This window comes from Podarcis raffonei, chromosome 6 (genome assembly GCF_027172205.1).
Source record: "Podarcis raffonei isolate rPodRaf1 chromosome 6, rPodRaf1.pri, whole genome shotgun sequence".
NCBI lineage: Eukaryota > Metazoa > Chordata > Lepidosauria > Squamata > Lacertidae > Podarcis > Podarcis raffonei.
The window spans coordinates 27,439,439-27,453,805 of NC_070607.1; the positions used below are offsets into that span (position 1 = coordinate 27,439,439).

General features: G+C 43.5%; 1 protein-coding gene across 2 annotated transcripts in view; it reads left to right on the forward strand.

The window, feature by feature from the left end:
- The first annotated feature begins 3,316 nt into the window (after nt 1-3,316).
- TGFBR3 (transforming growth factor beta receptor 3) overlaps nt 3,317-14,367 on the forward strand; it is a 139,202-nt gene continuing 128,151 nt past the window's right edge. The window contains exon 1 of one of the 2 annotated variants that reach the window (XM_053391792.1): nt 3,317-3,469. The gene's annotated coding sequence lies outside the window, so the exon portion shown is untranslated. The remainder of the gene's footprint in view (nt 3,470-14,367) is intronic. The other variant, XM_053391791.1, reaches the window with a different exon arrangement.

Consider the following 14,367-nt stretch of genomic DNA (forward strand, 5'->3'; position numbering starts at 1 on the left):
TAAAATTATGTTGGGCAGTCCAAACGCAGAGCTCCAATGTAACATGTAGTTTGGACCTTACTTCCAAATAAATAGCCACAGGATTGGGCTGTGCATGGCATGCCTGAGACTTCGTGCATTATTACACCGGAAAAAGTCTCTCTACCCAATCTGGGAGTTCTGCTTGGCAGCTCAAGTTCTAACTGCTAGACGACGTCCGCTCATTTACTCCTTCATTGCTACAAAATAGGAGCAGTGAGTCATTCACTTAAGATGAGTCAGCATAGAATTGATTAGAAACAGGAGCCTCCCCAGGAATTTGGCTTTTATACTTACTTGATTTTGAGACTCTTCGGCAGCAATCGCTTTTCTGAGTTAATTTCCTCCTAGGCAGATTTTAATGTCATATTCTTCTTCCAGAGGTAGGGCCAGTGTGGTGTCGTCGTTAGAGTGTCGCACTAGGACATGGGAGACCAAGGTTCAGGGTTCAAATCCCCACTCAGTCAACTAGGTGACCTTAGGCTTGTCATTGGGCCTCTGCCTAACCTACCTCACAGGGTTGTAGTGAAGATAAAACGGGGAGGAAGAAAACTAGGTTATGCCACCTTGAGCAGTTTTGGAGGAAGGGTGGGATTAAAAAAATGCAAGGAACAAATGGTCCTGCTCCTGGCATCTTTTCCTTCAAAACTCTGCCTAAGAAATTGGCCAGGAGTTTCCTGGTCTTGGGGAGGGGATAATGAGAACTGCTTAACGCTGGATAAATTGGGATGCAATAACACTGGTTAGGGATGCGAGTGGTGCTGTGGGTTAAACTACAGAGCCTAGGACTTGCCGATCAGAAGGTTGGCAGTTCAAATCCCCGCGACGGGGTGAGCTCCCGTTGCTCAGTCCCTGCTCCTGCCAACCTAGCAGTTCAAAAGCACGTCAAAGTGCAAGTAGATAAATAGGTACCACTCCAGTGGGAAGGTAAATGGCATTTCCGTGCGCTGCTCTGGTTTGCCAGAAGCGGCTTAGTCATGCTGGCCACATACCCGGAAGCTGTATGCTGGCTCCCTTGGCCAATAAAGCGAGATGAGCGCCGCAACCCAAGTTGGTCGCGACTGGACCTAATGGTCAGGGGTCCCTTTACCTTTACTTTAACACTGGTTAAATTGGGACACACGGGGAGGCAAGCTTCTGTGGCAGAATGCAAAGGAGCACATCAGGCATGCTTCTGCCATTCAAGTTGGGGCAGGAAAACCTTTTTCAGCTTGAGGGCCACATTCCCTTTGGGGCAGCCTTCCGAGGGCCACAAGTCAGTGGTGGGCAGGGCCAGATTCAAAAGTGGAAGGCCTAATGTCAATGTTACCTTTGTAATATAGGCTAGTTTCCACACCCCTTCCTACCTTCCAAGCGAATGACATGAACAGATTTCAAGGATGCATTTTCAGCCAAGGGGTTTTGAGGGCCAGGGAGAGAGAGGCTGGGAGGGCAGCATTTAGCCACCTGCTCTGAGGTTCCCCATCCCTGCTTTATTGTACAGGTTGACTGTCAGTATTATATTTAAGTTTATATTATATCAGGGTCGCATTGAATACTTTTGGGTGTAAAAGTTAATGAGTTAGGCATTCTAAGGATTACCTGGAGCATCTGAAGGAGAATCTTGGGGCGGGAGGAGGAGGAAATCCTTTCTTCCCCCATCCTCTGTCCTATCACTCCACTCCTTTTATCTATTTGCCAACTTAATTGTGTCTTTTGGGATTTGGGCATCATGAGGTTGGGGCTCTGAAAGGGTGGCAAGATGGGAAGAGGTGAGAGACACCATTTCATGAGAAAGGGTTGTGGAAGATTGGATTTATTATGTGGAAAGGTTCCGGGAATATAAGTTGTTGTATTAGATTTAAAATAATAAAAACTGAATTAAACTAAAGAGAAAAGTCAGAGCGGGGATTTGTAATAGAGAAACAAGGGGGTGATTCACTTTGTTCTGTACTGGGAGTAACTAACTGTCCCTATTGCAACTGGAGAAATCTTAACGTGGTGGTGGTGGTGACGCGAAGAATAAATCATGTTTAAATACTTGCAGTCTCGGTTCTGCATTGTCATGTACGATCCAGCTGTTAATGATTTGAATCTTTTGTTGCGTGCAGTTCCTGTCTGGGGGAGTAGCAGTTATGCAACACAGTTAGGATGAAAATCCCATTGAATCCTGCAGGAATGCAGTGTTGACTTTAAAGCTGCAATCCTAAACCGCCTTTCTAGCAAGTTCTCTTGAACTTAAGTGAGGTTTGCTCCTGAATAGACATACATAGGATTGTGCTAAGCAGGAAGCCACCAAGAACCAGTCTAAGATTCATTGGTCAGGAATGAGTTGGATCGCTGGCAGAATATTTCCTTGGTGGGGGACGGGGCAGTCGGTGTAAAGAAATAGATTTTTTCATTCAAAAAAAAAGCTGAAGAATTTTGTTGGTTTCCACAAAGCTCCACAATTTTTGTGGTTCCTTAAAAAAAAGCTCCACAATTTTTGTGGTTTCCTTAAATTCTCAACAATTTCAGCGGCTCCCCCCCCCCCAAAAATTTTTTTTTTTACCAATTTTGTTAGCTTTCTTAAAAGGCAGAAATCACGCCTGGGGGGAATTTCTGAAATGTGGTGCTTTGTCCTGGATCTTAGGCAAGTCAATTTGGTGTTTTGTAAAAAAATATATCTCAACAATTTTGGGGATGCCCTTAAAAAAAAATCTCAACAATTCTGGGGGTTTCCTAAAAACAACTTTTGGGGTGTCCTGGTTTTTACGTTTTGAAATATGGCAACTCTACTCAAACCTGGAATTCTGCATCAACTGGACATGCGGGGGGGGGGGGGAAGGTGCAAATGTTGCAATGACTAATTTCAGAAGTTTTGAGTAGGAGAAAGTGATAAATCCTACTTCTCCGGCGGCGACTTTTAACCCAGAGAGGTTCCCGCTGGGAACGGCTAAGGAAACTGTCCGGATTTAGGAAGACTGAGCTGGACATATTGCACAACGTGTTTTTAAACAGCCGAGACCCGGGAAGAGAGGGAGGGAGTAGCGGCGGAGACGCAGCCCCAAGCCGAAAGACCCGGGTCTTCCCACGTTTCCTTCCGCCACGCGGACCCCATCCCCCCCCCCAAAAAATAATAATCTGGAGGTCGTGAGGAAGCACCACTGAGAGTGTACCATTGCCCCATCCACCCTCCGGGGCTCCCCGAAGGGGACTGAAAGACCCGCCGATGCGCGCGAGGGGAGAAAGAGCGGGAGGGGCGTGTCCCCCGCGAGCCCCGCCCCCGCCCCTCCGCCCAATGGGAAGCCTTCTCTGCTCTGAGCGGCGGGGCCGCGCGCCACTCCCGTCCGTTCCTCCGGTTCTCCTCCGAGAGGCTTCATCGGAGAGTCTTCTCCGCCGCTTCCTCCGGACTGAAGGAGAGGCAGAGCCGGGAGAAAAGGGGAGAAAAGGGGCATCGCGCTCCGAGAGGAGAACTTCGGTTATTTTCCAGGTAGGAGCCAGGCGTGTGTGGGGCGTGTTTGTGGGGAGAGTGTGGGGAAGGATGGGGGGGGTTGGGGAGGGAAGCGGCGGCGCCGTGTGGACGCAAATGCGGGGCAATCCCGGGATAGAGACGTTTTTGAGCCGCGCGGTGTGTCCGCTTCGGCCCACGAACCCACCACCTTCAGCCCGAAGACCTGAAACCCCTCGGAAGAAGCCGACCAACCTCCGTCTCTTCTCCCTCCCGAGAACAGCATAAGACGAGGAAATCCTCCCGCGAAGAAAAGTCACGTTTTGTGTTTCCACCCTCGCGGGAAACATATCCTGGTAGCAGGGGTGGCTTTTTTTTTAATGGGAACAAAATCGGAAACCCCTCACGAGTGGGGGAGTTTCATATATAGGTTCGTTTCTGAGAGGAGCAAGCGGTTGCGATTTATGTGAGGCGACTTTTTATACGTCGAGAGGAGTCGCTTCCTTGGCGCAGGAACTCTTGCAGGATTGGAGATCCGAGGGAGACAACAAACAACAACAACAGAAATATCGTGAGTCCTAAAAACACGCACACGACAACAACAGAAAGACCGTGCAACCTGAAAAAGAGAGACAAGGCATGCACTTTTGAGAGTCAAGAAAATCTTTCATGAAAATAAATCTGTAAAAAAGACAACAGCGACACACTAATGGATTTAGCTAAAAGCCATCGCAAATCCAGTTAGAGATCCGACAAACAAAATGAAATAAAAAGTAAAAACCGGTGTGGGTGTGTGCAACATGTCAGATCAGTCAGTCCCCTTGCACAATCTGCAGCATGGTCTTTCATGAAAGCAGCAGGAATACTTTTAAAATAAACTCCTCTGGGCCCCCCCCCCCATGTGCATGGACTCAGTGGGAGCTTTTGGGCGAAGTTCACAGTAGGAAATTGTCTGTCTCTGTGATGGAAGTTGATCTTTTACATCATTTCATTTTTAAAATTTGTCTTTTTGATTCTGTGCAGTTATGCATTCAGGCACGTGCCCAAAGCAGTTCTTATGGCGTTCTGTGTGTTGTTTACTATTGCGCAACTGCTACTATTATGCTTCTGAGTTTTTGGCTATGATTTCCCTTTTGATTTGTGAAGCATCTGAACTATGCTGCTCTTGCTGTGTTTACATTTTGATAAAAAGTTTCTGGGACCATACTCCCATATAACAGCAATACATCACTGTTTTTAAATGGTGTAGCCAAAACATCTTAGCGTAATGCTGCATTTTCTTTACTTCTTAAAACACCAGTGTTAGGTGAATTTTGTTCACAGCTTGTTGCAGGCTTTTTGTGTGACCCCAGGAAGGCTTGTAAACTTTGTGTTGTGGGTGTGGACCAGGAATAAATGAAATCAAGTGGATGAATACTATTGAAGAGCTCCGGATGGACGGAAACTTAGGCTGCACACCTACTTGAGAATAAGCCTAGTTGAACTTGCTGGGGCTTGCTTTTGGGTAAACTTGCATAGGACTGGACAATTGGACATGTCTTTTAACTCTCCTGGGAGCACCAGTATATTGGCATTTAAATGAGTGTGTTCAAGAAAGTTACACTCTCAGTCTCATATTCACTTACTTGGGAGTAATACCCACTGAATACAGTGAGTTATTTGGAGTAAACTTGCATACAGCTGGGCTGCCAGGCAGTGTCATTCCAGGACGGCAAGAGCAAGTTTGGTTTATGAATTTTCGAGTGTAGGTTTGCCATTTGTGGTTTTGTGGTATTGACTGAATTGGACAGAGCAACAACCAGCATAATATGTCGTTTGGACGAGTTGTACAAAATTATATCCTTCTGATTATTGCTGTTTCATTCTTGTGGCTACATCTTTCAATGCAGAAGGATAACACTGTAAGTTAATACAGCTTTGCATGTCTGGACTGTTTCTGTCAAAAGTTTGTAGCCAATGTATGGTTGTTGAGTGTTCTGTATTTAACCAGCTGATTCTTTAAAGGGCTGTCCCTCACTTTAGACCATTTCTTTGTCATGAAATGTGCATAAGAGGGAATCACTGTTTTCCTGTTTAAAACAAAAACAAAACTTAAATTGATTTGACAGTTAGTGCTCTTGAATCAGAGTTAAGTAGGTTGTATTATTACTTGACTCCTAAATGTAGGTTCAACAATCATACTTTTTTGCTGCCGCCTTGGGATCTTTTGCAACTTCACTGAAGTTGAAGAAGTTTGTAGTTACAGTCAAATCATTACCAACTCTTCCCTGAATGTGAACCAGATTGCTATGTTTCAATCATTCTTTGTTGTCTGATTTTAGTGCACAACATCTAAATGCCTTTTACTTTCCTTTATGAAACAAAGTTGAAAAACCCCAGGAAAAAAATTCTCTGTGGTGTTTTGGTCCTTGTGGTGCCAGTTAAAAATGCTTAGGAATGGCGTGTGTCAAAGTCATTAATAGAATCATCCCATGTATGTCTACTCAGAATTGTCACATTGTGTTTAATGGGGCTTACTCAGTAAGCCGCATTGAACTGAATATGAAGCAGTCCTGTGCACACATTAACTGTATGTAGTAAGTCCTATTGGAAACAATGGGACTGAATTCTATGTACTATACTTTAAGGCTTCAGCAACAGACATTGGCATAACTGTGTGCATGCCATGATATCACCTGTTCCTACTTTTTACTATTAAGCAGCATTATTTCCACTCTAACTCTCTCAACATACATTCATGCAGTGAGGAACAGCAAGCCAAGTTTCCTTCTAGTCAAGGTGAGAAGAGCGAGTACATTTCAGCTGTCTGACAGTGAAAACCTGATTCATGGTAGCTGTTCTCACCATGCCACACTTATCCCTACAAAGCAATCCTATTAGCATCTGTTAAATATAATAGTGCAACTCAACAGACCCCTGAACATTCGCATCAGCATCAGTGCAGCTGCTATCAATGCCAAAGTGAATATCATACTGTCACAGTTACTATGCATATCAACTGTGCTGTCCTAGTGTTATTAAAGTCAGTGGGAGTTGACTTTTGAGTAAATATGCATGGGGTCAGATTGTAAATGTTTGGATGGAAATGATAGATAGGTTGGCTTTTATGATGCCTAAAGAAAACAGAGTTCAGTGTGATGCTTAAAGATGGGTAAGGGCTGTAGCTTGGTGATACGACTTTGTGTGTGGAAGGTCCACGTCCAATCTCCAATTTTTTTATATATTAATAAATATCAGGACTGATCCCTGAAATTTTTATGCTGCTGGTTGTATCTTGTATGCAATGTGTGTCCTTTAAGAAGACAATGCAATCAATGGTATTTATTTATTTTAGTTGGGAGGGACTGTGACTCAGTGGAAGAGCACACAGTGGCCCACTTCCCCAGGTCAGGGAGGCTGGAGCTTGAAGCTATTGCTTCAGCAATGAAGCAGCTCAGACTGGGAGCTTATATATAGTCCTGGAGGCTCCACCTCCTTCCTGTCAGGTGCTGAGGAGTTTCCTTGTGCTCCTCCCTCCTGAATAGCCTTACAGATAGCTAGCCAGGTCTTTTGGTAGCCACTCTTAAGTTCTTTCATGGCTCACCATCTCATCTGCTCTTGTGGTCACAGGGGAGGTCTGAGAGCAGGCCAGGAACCCAGGCAGCTGGTGGGGAGAACTTCAGTCTGAGTAAGGATGTCCAGGTCCAATGGTTCCTCAGGATCATTGGTGGTATGGAGACATTCTGGAGGGTCCTGCTTCCTTCCTTATCAATGGAGGAGACATTGGGGGTTGAGGTCTGGCCAGGGTTGAATCCTGACTTTGGCTTTGTGCATACATAAGGCCTCTCCAGTTAAAATAATTATTGTAATAACCGGGTAGGTAGTGGCAAAGACCTCTGCCTGCACATTAGGGAGCCTTCTGAAACTTTGTGTCCTCCAGATGTTTGTTGTTGAACCCCAGTTCCCATCAGCCCAGCCAACATGGCCCACGAGCAGGGAATTTAACATTGGGCGGGGGGGCTCACCACTGCATCCCATTTGATGTTAAAATTGAGCCTCTACCCCAGAGCTTAGATGGGATTGTGGCAAATCTGCTTTTTAAAAAGCATGCAGATGTGCAGTTTGAGATTGAGAGAAAGTCCATTTTTCCCAGAGAAAGCCTGGGAGAAAAGATAAACTTTGCAGCATGCCCTAAAGGTCACTATCCTTGTGCTCTAGTGACCAACTGGGGAATGCAAGTTCAAAGATGAAGATCCTTTGCTACAACTTTCTGTTTTGCAAGGACTGTAAGGCTATAAACCTATACCTACTTTCTTTTGTGTAAGCACCATTAAACACAAAAGGATTTGCTTCTGAGCATACATGCATAGGATTGCACTGTAAGCCAGCAACTTATTGGCTTTAATTTCTCAGCTGCTTTAAGACTGAGGCACCATAATACTGGAACAGAAGCAATCTTTGCCACAGCAAGGAACTGAATGCCTGGCAACGGACACGTTAAATGGGAGCTAGCCAAAATAAATACTATTGTTTTCCCATAGATATTTTTTGCAATTAAAATGTTACAGAGTTTTTAAAAATTTAAAAAGATGTAAAGAACAGCTAACACTGAGCTTATTACTATATCTACTGCATATTATCTAAAAGGTATCAAGTGTTATTGGGGGGCAGGGAACTAAATAAAGACAGCAAACTCATTTTTAAAATAAAATAAAATAGTTAAGTACAGGATTGTGGCTCTGGATGCCTTGATAGAAGAGTAAGGTAGGAGTGCTGAATCCATTATGTTAAAGCAATTATTTCCACTCTGCTTTGATTCTGAAAATCAACCTAACAACCTATTATGAAATTGCTTTTAATTAAGTAACCAGAGGGGTAATGAGATCTCTATTCAAATATTTTTGATATAGTTCAACAAAGGTCTTGACACCTGGAAAAGCTAAGTTGTGATTGGAAACATAGAAAGCTGCTTTTCACCAGATCAGACTACCGTATTTCCTAATCTAGCCTAGCATTGTCTGTTCCCAGCCTTCCTCAATCTGGTGTCTGCTAGATGTTGTTGGACTACAACTCCCATTATCTAAGAGTTGTAGAATGAGAGTTAATTCCTTGCACTCATAATAAACACTAGTTACAAGTTGCACACAACCTTATGCTTGTATCAACTGGGAGGGGTTGATCTGACTTCGGCATGATCCAGCCATAGAGTGTAGTGGGCCAGAGGGAGCTTTTGTCTCTCCAACTTCCAAGAGTAGCTCACCTCTTCCTTTCAGAACATGTTTTATGCCTGTGCCTAGTAATAAAGCCAGCACATTTCCCACCAGATTTCTGTGATAGGCTCTCAAGACCCTGCTGAATGTAGTTTAAAATTCCACACGATTTTAACTAGTGTTGTAAATCTTGAAAACTACAAATGGTGCTTACTAAAAAAGGACAATAATCTCCAAATGCCACAGTTCTGTTCATCAAGTGTTATTGAACTGACATGATGTTGACTTTAAATGTTGGTATGTGTCACTAGTAATCATTTGTCATGTAGATCTATCCTGACCTCCTACCCTTCCTTGGCTGTTGTTTTGACTATAAAATACTGATGTTCTAGAAAACATAGTTTTTGTGATCCGCTTTGATGATGATTGTTGTTCTCTTTGATTATTTATTTATTCTTCTCTGTTATTAGAATGGGAGGGGTACAACACAGTTATAGATCACATATTTTGCATGTGTAAGATCTCAGGCTTCATCCTGAGAACCTCCAGTTTAAAGTCTCTTAGGTAACAGGTGCTGAGAGACACCTTTGTCTGAAACCTAGAAAGCCCCTGGTAGTCAGAGTAGCCCATGAGTGGCTCCAGATGTTATGGACACCAGCTTCCAGCCAATATGGTCAATGGTAAGAGAAAATGGGATATGTAGTTTAATATATGGAGGACCACAGACATACAAAACCTGGTCTACACCTTTAAAATGTGCTAGCAAGGCAGTTTGAGGACTGATTCCCTAGAGATTTGAAATAGTATAGATGTACTGCACTTTAATCCAGGGAACTACCCCCCCAACATATGTTGAGGGTTCTGGGTACAGGCAGGCAGTTATTTCTGAAGAGCACTGGGAACAGCTTCCCCCTTAATTTTGTACAATGACACTAGCGCTGATCCAGCACTTGTAGCTTGATATCTGTAGAAATGGAATGGGAGGGAAGAGAGTCACTGTGGGAAGAAATGCTTGTGCATTCCTATCCTAATTGCAGTTGATTCTTCTAGCCTGGCAAGTCAAGGGGCTGTTGAAACTGAGAAGACTGAATGGCAACGAGATTCTAGTCCGATCAGTTTCACTCTTGGCTTAGGGAAAAAACTGTCCTTGAATGACAGAGCAACATTTAGAGAGGCAGCCTTGCACTGCTTCTTCACTTCTTTAAAAACAGCTGCATGTGTATGAGAGTTTGCAAAAGAATAAAAAATGTGTGTGTGTGTTGTGTGCCATGGGCAGCATCCCTTTGCAAGAATGGGATTGTGAAAACATCTAGCAGTCGAAAATGCATGGTTGGTGGGCAGTGCAAAGGCTGGATTGTGTGAGGAGACAAGGAGAGTGTCATTGTCGCTAAATTGGGTATTCTGGCCTATGTGAAATGTGTTTCAAGTAGCAGCTTTTCCCTTGGAGTTGTTGAGTGGGTTTATATGTGTGGGTTCAGATCATTGTGGGTTAATGCGTGTGTGTCTGTGTGGGCTTGAATATGGCCTACCACCTATGGGGACCACAGATTGGAAAAACATTTGCCTCCCTACCATAGTGCCTCTGTAGTGGCCATCATTCAATGGTATGATGACTTAAGTGCAATTAGCTCTTTTATAGCTTCACTGGACTGAAAAGCAGCACAATGCTGAAGGCACTTTGGGGATTACCTTTGGATCAGTTTCTTGGTCTCTTTCCATCAAAAATGCCGTTATTTTCTCTTTGGGAGCATCAAGTTTTAAAATCTATGCATTGCAGCCGAAAGCAGTGCGTATCCTCCTAGTGTAGCTGTACGCAAAGTCCCTTATTCATCATTTAGAAGGTTATTGTGCTGAACTTTTTGCGGTATAAGCAAAAAACCCCTAACCTTCAACTATATGTAGATTAATGCCAGTTGCAGTTCTTCATATACATTGTGGGAACACTTCATCTCAACAGCATATGTATTTTTTCAAAGGCAAAAGGTTTTCACTCTGATAAACGTCATTTTCAATCGGAAGCATTGAACTAAAGCTTAAGCAGATGGCCCGGACCAGTTTCTCAATTTCTGCATGCAAGGATGGTTTAGTGATAAGAATTTGAGATTAAATTTGCTATACCAGACCTTGAAGGAGACCTGTTTAGATTGCAAGAGAATAGCTTATCTGAAGGTCATGATCTGCATAAAGCTAGTTTTCTTTCTTCCTTTCTTTTAAAAATTGCATTTCTGAGAGGCTGTGCCTCACTGTTAAGTCACGACAGAGGAGGTTTTGGCTATGAGTTTACTTTGGCTGATTTCATCGCAGCTGTGTAGATTTAGTGAAGGCTTGATACTGCAAATGCTTTTCCCATTGAAGCCAGTGGCTGTTGGGGTGGTGGTTAGACGGAGACAAGTGAATCACCATGAAGGCAAAGTTCACATATTCAAGATCTGTGTCCAGAGATCTATAGGACCTTTAGGACACATACAGAGCAGCTGAGAGGAGAGGACACAGCTTGCCTATGGAAGTATCCATGTAATACAGGGATGGGGTACCTCAGGAATCCTCTCTTAACTGGACCCTAGCAATTCTTCTCAGGCCACACCCTCCTCTAGCCTTGCTTTGTACTCAAGTATGTTTGCCTGGCTGGAATAATAATAATAATAATAATAATAATAATAATAATAATAATAATAATAAATTTTATTTATATCCCGCCCTCCCCAGCCGAAGCTGGGCTCAGGGCGGCTAACAACACTAAAATAGTGCAACATTATAAAAACATTATAAAGATTAATTAAAATCAGAATTGATGGCAACCATAAACTAAAGTTCTGTAAAGATTGCCAAAGGAGGGAGTCAGGCTGCGCCCTGACCAAAGGCCTGGTGGAACAGCTCTGTCTTGCAGGCCCTGTGGAAAGATGTCAAGTCCCGCAGGGCCCTTGTCTCTTGTGACAGAGCGTTCCACCAGGTTGGAGCCACAGCCGAAAAAGCCCTGGCTCTAGTTGAGGCCAGCCTAACCTTTCTGTGGCCTGGGACCTTCAAGATGTTTTTATTTGAAGACCGTAAGTTCCTCTGTGGGGCATACCAGGAGAGGCGGTCCCGTAGGTACGAGGGTCCTAGGCCGTATAGGGCTTTGAAGGTTAAAACCCTTAAAGTCTGATAGTGCATCTCACTTTCCTAGATTGAGGATAGAGAAGGGTGTGTGACTGCGTGTAGAAATTAGTGTATTGTACGAAGGTAGAAATAACATTAATTCCCCCCCCACACTATCACCTCTGGACTCACCCACCACCTTGCGCTGAAAAGGGTCCCCGCCCCTGATTTAAGCTGATGGTTAAGCCATCAGGGGAAAGCACTAACAGCAGCTAACTTGCTAGTTCAGGGGTATCCAGCATAGTGTCCTCCAGATAATTTTGCTGTTGGCCATGCAAGTTAATGAATGATGAGAGATGTAATCCACAACATTTAAAGGGCACCATGTTGGCTTCTTCTGTGCTAGCTGGTTTAGATCTTAGGCGCTGCGGTTAACTCTGAATGCTGATGCAGATGATGAAGATCCGACTTGGTTGGCCCTACTCACTGGACCTGCAGGGCAAAAAAGAAAGCTACTTCCTCATACTAATAGTTTAGTTCTGAGGCTTCTCTCATTCTGATTCGCTTATATTTTGTAGAATAACAGCAGCAACAACAAGCTTTCAACATACAGTATTTAAAAACATAATAAAACATTAAACATAAACAAACTTCCATATACAGGGGTTCCTTCAGATGTCTTCTAAAGGTTACTTATCTTCTTGGCTCGGGGGGGGGGGCGTCACATAACTCCATACTCTCCAACATTTCTCTGATGAAAATAGGGATGTCCCAAGGAAAAGTGGGACATTCCAGGATCAAATCAGAAACCTAGATGGCTTCTGTAAATCCAGGACTGTCCCTGGAAAATAGGGGCACTTGGAGGGTCTGTGAGTTCCATGGCAAGTTTTAGTTAAAGACGTGCTTATGCAGAGACTCTAGGAGGTCTTCAGCTCCTGTCTTGGGATTCCCCTTCTTTCTTGGATGGCAAGACCTTTCAACCCTCTTTCTGGGCGACCTTTGATAAAAGCATCCTCCTCCTTTTCCTTTTCTTGCTGTCAAAGCGCCTGTTTCACTTCCAGGCTTGTAAATGATTAGCTCAGAGCATAGTTAGAGGGGGGAGGGACTTCTATGCAGAGGAAGCACCTTTTGACTCATTGTTTTAGAGGTGTTGTGCTTAAAAGGCTTTTCCACATGTGTGGGAGAAGTTTCCTAATTCACTTATGTGCATTTAGCGTCTGGGTTATAACCTTTATTGAAAGTTGGTTCGCTTGATCTTATTGTTGAGCGTCTTCTTCTTAATCACAGAAATAAAGTGCAGTTTTATTTGTTACAGGCATGAAAGGACTATGTTTCTGTTTCATAAACATACCTCTAACATTGATGTGTTTTGCAAATGCTAACGTTCAGCACATCTTGCCAATGCCCATGTTCAAAACCAATTCAAGTTGGAAAAAAAAAAAGCCCAATCCAATTCACATGTCTCATCCTCATCTGTGAACTTCCTTTGTGTGAGCCTTTGCACTACTGCCTTTTTATTCCTATAGCAACCTGGCCTCCTTTCTGATTTCAATCTGGTAGAGATTAAAATGGTTTGTTTTCTGATAGGGAGTTTCCCGGTGAAGCTTTATTTAAACAATCTTAGGAGCTTTTATTATCTCTGAAAGCTAATTACATCAACCGTTATGAGGCAATGCCTTAAAAAGGACCTTTTCACCCTGGGAAGAAAAAGCAGTAAACTGTATCCTGCTGCTATGACTTTGCTGATTTTGTTGTTCACAAGGTGATGGATATCCAGATCCTTTGCTGTGTATTTTCATCTTCTGAATATAAGACATTTGGGGTTGGGTGATTAACGAATTTAGATGTGTGCAGTCATGGTCTGAGCCAAATCAAATAAAAGGGTAGTGCAATTTGTAGAAGGCAGGTGTAGTTGGAAATAATGTGAACCTTTTTCTGTTCATGATTTTTAGATGAAACTTCAAGTTGCTTCAGCAAAATAGGAAGCAAAGGGTAGAGGGATGTGTGTATGTATCATTCTTCTTACTGCATTGTATAAAACATTAAAATTAATGAACTCTACCAAGTTTGGGCAATTAATTTCAATAGATCTGTTCTGGGTAGCACTTAGTTGTGTGCAACCCAGTTTCTCTTCTAGCCACCCTTTCACGCAATTGTGGGGCGGCTTGTGCCAAGCCAAGCCTACGTATTTATTTAAATATTTAATGGTATGTTCCATTTAAGTTGGAGATAATGACTACTAGTTTGCATCTGTTTGCACCAAACCTGACAGCACATCTGTGACAGGCTGTGTCATACTCCTTGCACAGCCTTTGAGGGGCAAGTTGGGGGTGTGGGCATTTGCTGAGCAGATTCTGTAAGGGCAGGGCTACTGAGAGAGTGGGTACAGAGGGTATTGACGTACCACAGCCACAGCTAAGAACATGAGTCAGGTTTTCTCCCAACAGCAAAGCCATCCCTGAGCCGTTATGTAAGGATGGCTATGTAATACGTTGGAAGAATAGCAATGAGGGAAGGAAGGCGGATGTTCCTCCTAGCATTTTGAAATGCCCTAGCTACACATGAAGTTTGCCTTATAGTCTGGCCTTCGAGCTCTCTCTTCTTCAACCAGAAGGTTAGGACTTGCTACCTGACCTGAAGCGAATCAAACCAGTGGCATTAACATCAAACTCATTC